Source organism: Schistocerca serialis, unplaced genomic scaffold (assembly GCF_023864345.2).
Source record: "Schistocerca serialis cubense isolate TAMUIC-IGC-003099 unplaced genomic scaffold, iqSchSeri2.2 HiC_scaffold_1215, whole genome shotgun sequence".
Classification (NCBI taxonomy): Eukaryota; Metazoa; Arthropoda; class Insecta; order Orthoptera; family Acrididae; genus Schistocerca; species Schistocerca serialis.
The window spans coordinates 72,501-80,000 of NW_026047420.1; the positions used below are offsets into that span (position 1 = coordinate 72,501).

The 7,500-nt window shown below is 51.4% G+C and overlaps 2 non-coding genes across 2 annotated transcripts; both read left to right on the plus strand.

The window, feature by feature from the left end:
- Positions 1-4,960: 4,960 nt before the first annotated feature.
- On the plus strand, positions 4,961-6,869 carry LOC126435693 (small subunit ribosomal RNA). Its single transcript, XR_007580127.1, has one exon. It is a non-coding gene; the product is annotated as a small subunit ribosomal RNA (ribosomal RNA).
- A 351-nt stretch (positions 6,870-7,220) lies between these two features.
- On the plus strand, positions 7,221-7,375 carry LOC126435718 (5.8S ribosomal RNA). Its single transcript, XR_007580146.1, has one exon. It is a non-coding gene; the product is annotated as a 5.8S ribosomal RNA (ribosomal RNA).
- The last annotated feature ends 125 nt before the right edge of the window (positions 7,376-7,500 follow it).

The following is a 7,500-nucleotide window of genomic DNA, read 5'->3' on the forward strand; positions in this document are numbered from 1 at the left end:
CTGGGGGAAACGGCCGACAGGGGCGGCAACATAGTGGAGCCGCAGTGTCACTAATGTACAGAGATAGAACAGTTTCGACTGGAACCAGAGTAACCGTATACACGGCACTGATGAGTAATAGATGCAGAGCCATCAGAATACAATGTATACAACCGTCCCTATACATGCTGAAAGACTCTGCACACAATGAGAACCACACGTCAGCCAGACACTCTTATCACACACTACTCTCTTATCACACACTACTCTCTTATCACACACTACTCTCTGCCTGTAACAGGCACACACACAATATCTAACCACCAGCATGGAAGAACATCCAGTGCATCCTCTCCGCCACATGACACAATCCACACTATCATTACCAGACCGGGAGGTCCACCCAGAAAACACAATATCCCACCCTTCCGACATCCGCACATTGCTCAGCTAAGCCACGAACACCCACACATGTCCTACACAGGGGTGCACCCAACATCACAATACTGCCGCCTGTCACAGCACACATTCAATGGCAGGAATGAAAGACACAGATCTGCCACAACCATGGAATTGGAGCGCCGCCTGTCATGAGCCAAAAGTGCATCCTGACGTGACAAATCAGATAATACCGCAGGCATCCAATTACGATAATCACTATCAACGAACCTGCCGCCGCCCCCCCCCCCAATACACCTTTCCCTACAACAATGTGTATCTGAACCTACGCCATATTGTACCTTAACCTAACCTATATCGTACCTTAACCTAACCTAAATTGTACCTTAACCTAACCTATATCGTACCTTAACCTAACCTATATCGTACCTTAACCTAACCTATATTGTACCTTAACCTAACCTATATTGTACCTTAACCTAACCTACGTTGTGCCTTAACCTAACCTACGTTGTGCTTAACCTAACCTACGTTGTGCCTTAACCTAACCTACGTTGTGCCTTAACCTAACCTACGTTGTGCCTTAACCTAACCTACGTTGTGCCTTAACCTAACCTACGTTGTGCCTTAACCTAACCTACGTTGTGCCTTAACCTAACCTACGTTGTGCCTTAACCTAACCTACGTTGTGCCTTAACCTAACCTACGTTGTGCCTTAACCTAACCTACGTTGTGCCTTAACCTAACCTACGTTGTGCCTTAACCTAACCTACGTTGTGCCTTAACCTAACCTACGTTGTGCCTTAACCTAACCTACGTTGTGCCTTAACCTAACCTACGTTGTGCCTTAACCTAACCTACGTTGTGCCTTAACCTAACCTACGTTGTGCCTTAACCTAACCTACGTTGTGCCTTAACCTAACCTACGTTGTGCCTTAACCTAACCTACGTTGTGCCTTAACCTAACCTACGTTGTGCCTTAACCTAACCTACGTTGTGCCTTAACCTAACCTACGTTGTGCCTTAACCTAACCTACGTTGTGCCTTAACCTAACCTAATTTGTGCCTTAACCTAACCTAATTTGTGCCTTAACCTAACCTAATTTGTGCCTTAACCTAACCTAATTTGTGCCTTAACCTAACCTAATTTGTGCCTTAACCTAACCTAATTTGTGCCTTAACCTAACCTAATTTGTGCCTTAACCTAACCTACGTTGTGCCTTAACCTAACCTACGTTGTGCCTTAACCTAACCTACGTTGTGCCTTAACCTAACCTACGTTGTGCCTTAACCTAACCTACGTTGTGCCTTAACCTAACCTACGTTGTGCCTTAACCTAACCTACGTTGTGCCTTAACCTAACCTACGTTGTGCCTTAACCTAACCTACGTTGTGCCTTAACCTAACCTACGTTGTGCCTTAACCTAACCTACGTTGTGCCTTAACCTAACCTACGTTGTGCCTTAACCTAACCTACGTTGTGCCTTAACCTAACCTACGTTGTGCCTTAACCTAACCTACGTTGTGCCTTAACCTAACCTACGTTGTGCCTTAACCTAACCTAATTTGTGCCTTAACCTAACCTAATTTGTGCCTTAACCTAACCTAATTTGTGCCTTAACCTAACCTAATTTGTGCCTTAACCTAACCTAATTTGTGCCTTAACCTAACCTAATTTGTGCCTTAACCTAACCTAATTTGTGCCTTAACCTAACCTAATTTGTGCCTTAACCTAACCTACGTTGTGCCTTAACCTAACCTACGTTGTGCCTTAACCTAACCTACGTTGTGCCTTAACCTAACCTACGTTGTGCCTTAACCTAACCTACGTTGTGCCTTAACCTAACCTACGTTGTGCCTTAACCTAACCTACGTTGTGCCTTAACCTAACCTACGTTGTGCCTTAACCTAACCTACGTTGTGCCTTAACCTAACCTACGTTGTGCCTTAACCTAACCTACGTTGTGCCTTAACCTAACCTAATTTGTGCCTTAACCTAACCTAATTTGTGCCTTAACCTAACCTAATTTGTGCCTTAACCTAACCTAATTTGTGCCTTAACCTAACCTAATTTGTGCCTTAACCTAACCTACGTTGTGCCTTAACCTAACCTACGTTGTGCCTTAACCTAACCTACGTTGTGCCTTAACCTAACCTACGTTGTGCCTTAACCTAACCTACGTTGTGCCTTAACCTAACCTAGTTTGTGCCTTAACCTAACCTAATTTGTGCCTTAACGTAACCCATGTTGTGCCGTAACGTAACCCATGTTGTGCCGTAACGTAACCCATGTTGTGCCGTAACGTAACCCATGTTGTGCCGTAACGTAACCCATGTTGTGCCGTAACGTAACCCATGTTGTGCCGTAACGTAACCCATGTTGTGCCGTAACGTAACCCATGTTGTGCCGTAACGTAACCCATGTTGTGCCGTAACGTAACACATGTTGTGCCGTAACGTAACCCATGTTGTGCCGTAACGTAACCCATGTTGTGCCGTAACGTAACCTATAATATGCCTTAACCTAACCTATAATATGCCTTAACCTAACCTATAATATGCCTTAACCTAACCTATAATATGCCTTAACCTAACCTATAATATGCCTTAACCTAACCTATAATATGCCTTAACCTAACCTATAATATGCCTTAACCTAACCTATAATATGCCTTAACCTAACCTATAATATGCCTTAACCTAACCTATAATATGCCTTAACCTAACCTATAATATGCCTTAACCTAACCTAAAGTGCGCCGTAACCAAAACTATATTGCGCCTTAACCTGACGCACGTTGTCGCTGAACCTGCTCTGTAATTGTTATGCAACTCGTTAAATTAGTGTAGTGTTGCCTAACCGCAACCCTCGCAATATAGTTCGCTACTCGCACTGCCCGGTCCCCTGTGTATCGCGTCATGTTAAACACCTTGCAGGTGTTGCTGACTTTCCACATGCTCCTGCTATACACTGTAATGTGGATAGCAGCAGGACGTACATGCCCCCCCCCTTCCCCCCTGCCTTCGCAAGCTGGTCGGTGAGAAGTTTGCATGTTCAACGCCCTTCGCATGCCGACGTACTCAGCCTACGTTGTGGTACGGCCTGTCACCTGTCCGCCGATGTACGCAAAACCCACAAACTGTACTGCACATTGGTCCGTATGTACTGAATGATACATCGTGGCACATGTGGCCGTATGACGACTGCGCCTAGCAACGGCGGACCATACAGTCCAAATATTGTGCACGCAGCTACGTGTCGTCTCCCTATAAGAGCTGGATTGCAGTGTGGTACGCCATACAGACGTGTGGGAGGAACGGACGCCCTGGATGGCGATCAGCATGAGCAGTCTGTTGATGTAGTGGAGCGTGTATTCGGACGTAGTCGTCTCTTCTCACACACCGTGATAGCATGTTGCACCGTGTTCCACATCTGCGACATGCTGCAGAGGCCGGCTGACAGTCGTTCGCGCAATGGACACCGCATACGTACGGGGTCGACCTTCCACGTGTTCTCTAGGCGTGCACATGTTGTTGCGTCTATGTGGGCAGACGTAGTGTGTTGTGACACCTGACACAGGCATGCAATACTCGTTGCAAATGGCGATGGACGTGTACGTTTGCTGGTGACGTTACGCAAATGAACAACTGGTAACCCGTTGTGGTGCGGTTGTTCTCGCTAGAGGTGAATCAGTGTTGGCGACGATCGGTCGAGCTATTAACCGGTTGTTTCAGGGATACCCACCATGCCCACGAACGTGAAAGGGGATCTGGGTGTGAGGCGATACGCGGCGGTGGCTGGGTGGGACCGTCCCCGGCCGGTGAGGGGGGGCCGCCCGGCGTGCTGGCAGCGCGGTGCGTGGGCGCACGCGCTACAGCCGGCTGGTGGGGGCGGCCAGTGGCAGGCGCGCCGGCCGACGGACGCGGCAGGCGGCGCAGCTGCGCGCCGGCGCCCCCTGCTCGCGGCGCCTTGCGGCCAAAGTAGGTCCTCGCGGGCCCGGTGCGAAGCGCGGTGGCCATCTGCAGTGTGCTGGTCCGATTGAGGACTTTGTGCGCTGAGGATGCGCCGCCGCCCGGCGCTCGGCGCCGCGACGCCGTCTGCTGCTCGGTCGCCCCAGCGGTTCTCGCAGGTGGTTTGTATCGCAGCTGTGCGGACGTGTTGGCGCGTGCGCTGTGCTGGGAGAGTTCGCTTCGGCACCCAAGTGGGGCTTTTGTCCTTCTGTGGCGCCGGCGTTGGAGCTGCCGGTCACCGTAGGTGGCGCGTGTTGTCTCCCGCCGGCAATGCCACGACAGCACGCTCCCGGGCCTCTGTCGGCAGCGGCAAGCTCAGTTGGGAGCACGGGTGGTCGCACCTAAAGCGTCTACTCGCCTAACTCCGGGCGATTGCGCCTCTCTCGAACCCGACCAAGTACTTAGGACGGCGCTGCGCGCCGCCGGGACCTGAGAGGGTTTCGAGGTGTGTTGTGCAGGGGAGCTCAGCCTCCTCCTGTTTGCAGAATAATTGAGCGGACGCTTGCGTGTTCGCGCGGGTCCCCGGGACACACTCCCGGGCGGCCGGCTGCTCAGCTCTAGTTGACGCAGCTCCCTGGTTGATCCTGCCAGTAGTCATATGCTTGTCTCAAAGATTAAGCCATGCATGTCTCAGTACAAGCCGCATTAAGGTGAAACCGCGAATGGCTCATTAAATCAGTTATGGTTCCTTAGATCGTACCCACGTTACTTGGATAACTGTGGTAATTCTAGAGCTAATACATGCAAACAGAGTCCCGACCAGAGATGGAAGGGACGCTTTTATTAGATCAAAACCAATCGGTCGGCTCGTCCGGTCCGTTTGCCTTGGTGACTCTGAATAACTTTGGGCTGATCGCACGGTCCTCGTACCGGCGACGCATCTTTCAAATGTCTGCCTTATCAACTGTCGATGGTAGGTTCTGCGCCTACCATGGTTGTAACGGGTAACGGGGAATCAGGGTTCGATTCCGGAGAGGGAGCCTGAGAAACGGCTACCACATCCAAGGAAGGCAGCAGGCGCGCAAATTACCCACTCCCGGCACGGGGAGGTAGTGACGAAAAATAACGATACGGGACTCATCCGAGGCCCCGTAATCGGAATGAGTACACTTTAAATCCTTTAACGAGTATCTATTGGAGGGCAAGTCTGGTGCCAGCAGCCGCGGTAATTCCAGCTCCAATAGCGTATATTAAAGTTGTTGCGGTTAAAAAGCTCGTAGTTGGATTTGTGTCCCACGCTGTTGGTTCACCGCCCGTCGGTGTTTAACTGGCATGTATCGTGGGACGTCCTGCCGGTGGGGCGAGCCGAAGGCGTGCGACCGCCTCGTGCATGCTCGTGCGTCCCGAGGCGGACCCCGTTGAAATCCTACCAGGGTGCTCTTTATTGAGTGTCTCGGTGGGCCGGCACGTTTACTTTGAACAAATTAGAGTGCTTAAAGCAGGCAAGCCCGCCTGAATACTGTGTGCATGGAATAATGGAATAGGACCTCGGTTCTATTTTGTTGGTTTTCGGAACCCGAGGTAATGATTAATAGGGACAGGCGGGGGCATTCGTATTGCGACGTTAGAGGTGAAATTCTTGGATCGTCGCAAGACGAACAGAAGCGAAAGCATTTGCCAAGTATGTTTTCATTAATCAAGAACGAAAGTTAGAGGTTCGAAGGCGATCAGATACCGCCCTAGTTCTAACCATAAACGATGCCAGCCAGCGATCCGCCGCAGTTCCTCCGATGACTCGGCGGGCAGCCTCCGGGAAACCAAAGCTTTTGGGTTCCGGGGGAAGTATGGTTGCAAAGCTGAAACTTAAAGGAATTGACGGAAGGGCACCACCAGGAGTGGAGCCTGCGGCTTAATTTGACTCAACACGGGAAACCTCACCAGGCCCGGACACCGGAAGGATTGACAGATTGATAGCTCTTTCTTGATTCGGTGGGTGGTGGTGCATGGCCGTTCTTAGTTGGTGGAGCGATTTGTCTGGTTAATTCCGATAACGAACGAGACTCTAGCCTGCTAACTAGTCGCGTGACATCCTTCGTGCTGTCAGCGATTACTTTTCTTCTTAGAGGGACAGGCGGCTTCTAGCCGCACGAGATTGAGCAATAACAGGTCTGTGATGCCCTTAGATGTTCTGGGCCGCACGCGCGCTACACTGAAGGAATCAGCGTGTCTTCCTAGGCCGAAAGGTCGGGGTAACCCGCTGAACCTCCTTCGTGCTAGGGATTGGGGCTTGCAATTGTTCCCCATGAACGAGGAATTCCCAGTAAGCGCGAGTCATAAGCTCGCGTTGATTACGTCCCTGCCCTTTGTACACACCGCCCGTCGCTACTACCGATTGAATGATTTAGTGAGGTCTTCGGACTGGTACGCGGCATTGACTCTGTCGTTGCCGATGCTACCGGAAAGATGACCAAACTTGATCATTTAGAGGAAGTAAAAGTCGTAACAAGGTTTCCGTAGGTGAACCTGCGGAAGGATCATTACCGACTAGACTGCATGTCTTTCGATGTGCGTGTCGTGTCGCGCAACACGCTACCTGTACGGCTCGCAGTAGCCGTGCGCCGCGTGCGGAACCACGCGTTCGTCTCAAAACTAACGGCAATGTTGTGTGGTACGAGCGCTGAAGCGCTGGAGCGGCTGGCCTGCGGCACCTGGCGCCTGGCGCCGGTTTTGAATGACTTTCGCCCGAGTGCCTGTCCGCTCCGGTGTGGAGCCGTACGACGCCCATCGGCCGTGAGGCCGTTGGACACTGAACGCTGGAACAGGGGCCGCCACACGCCTCAGTCCCGCCTATGCAACTGTCTTGAAAGAGATAGTGGAAACTATGAAAAGATCACCCAGGACGGTGGATCACTCGGCTCGTGGGTCGATGAAGAACGCAGCAAATTGCGCGTCGACATGTGAACTGCAGGACACATGAACATCGACGTTTCGAACGCACATTGCGGTCCATGGATTCCGTTCCCGGGCCACGTCTGGCTGAGGGTCGGCTACGTATACTGAAGCGCGCGGCGTTTGCCCCGCTTCGCAGACCTGGGAGTGTCGTGGCCGCCTGTGGGGCCGGCCGCGTCTCCTTAAACGTGCGATGCGCGCCCGTCGCCTGGCGGTTCGCAT